We start from the raw sequence: 868 nt of genomic DNA on the forward strand, positions 1-868 counted from the left end.
GCATTTCCTCTGCCAAAAAAAAAAAAAAAAAAAGACAGTTACCTAATACATTTTAATTCCTATATATATATATATATTCACATTGTATATCTAGATAGTAAAAACACCCTTACACTAAACCCACTATTAACCCCCTCGGGGTGCACCACCTTGACGTGGTGAGGGGGCTCCCTGGGTCTCGACCCGCAGGGCAGTACCATGAGTCCAACTCTTGGGAGGACCGCGGGAAGAGCCTGGGGTCTAAGAGTGCACCATTTGGGGGGAGATGGGGCTCGGGTTCGCCCTGTGTCTGGGGAGGACGTCCTTCGGGGCGTGCCTCCTGGCATGGGGGGGTCTCGGGTCCCATAATAGGGGTTTCTCCTTCCCGGCAAACGGCCTCGGAAATCCTTCCGTGGTACGCGCCGGGGAGGGGAAATGGGTGATTTCCGGGGAGTTGCCCGGAAGTCGGCCCCCAGGGATCCGTCGGGCCACGCCGGTAGGGTCACCCATGCCGGACGGGCCGACGGGGAGGGGGATTTGGGGGGGGACGCGGCTGTCAGGGCCGTCCGGACTTATTCCAGGGCAGGGCCTGACAGTCGGTTCACGGGTAAGTCGGGCTCGTTAGCTTTTTAGCAGCCGACCTAGGGGAAGGATAACCTCGATAAAAAAACCCGCCCGTGAGTGAGGGGTTGTAAAGTTCTCACTCAAGGATGGATCTAAATGACGACGACAGAAGGCAACCTTACCGGTCCAGGGGTTTCGGAGCCCCAGGGTCCGGCGGCACGGGGGGTAGCCTCCCGGCTCCCTGTGTCGTCGTCATCCGGCGACGGGCTGGCGTGCGGGTTGCCTACGGGCCCGCACGCCGAAGCAGCTACCGTGGAGGTAGAGA

Source organism: Odontomachus brunneus, unplaced genomic scaffold (genome assembly GCF_010583005.1).
Source record: "Odontomachus brunneus isolate Ranch 3 - 2012 unplaced genomic scaffold, Obru_v1 Obru_scaffold_308, whole genome shotgun sequence".
In the NCBI taxonomy this organism is placed as follows: domain Eukaryota; kingdom Metazoa; phylum Arthropoda; class Insecta; order Hymenoptera; family Formicidae; genus Odontomachus; species Odontomachus brunneus.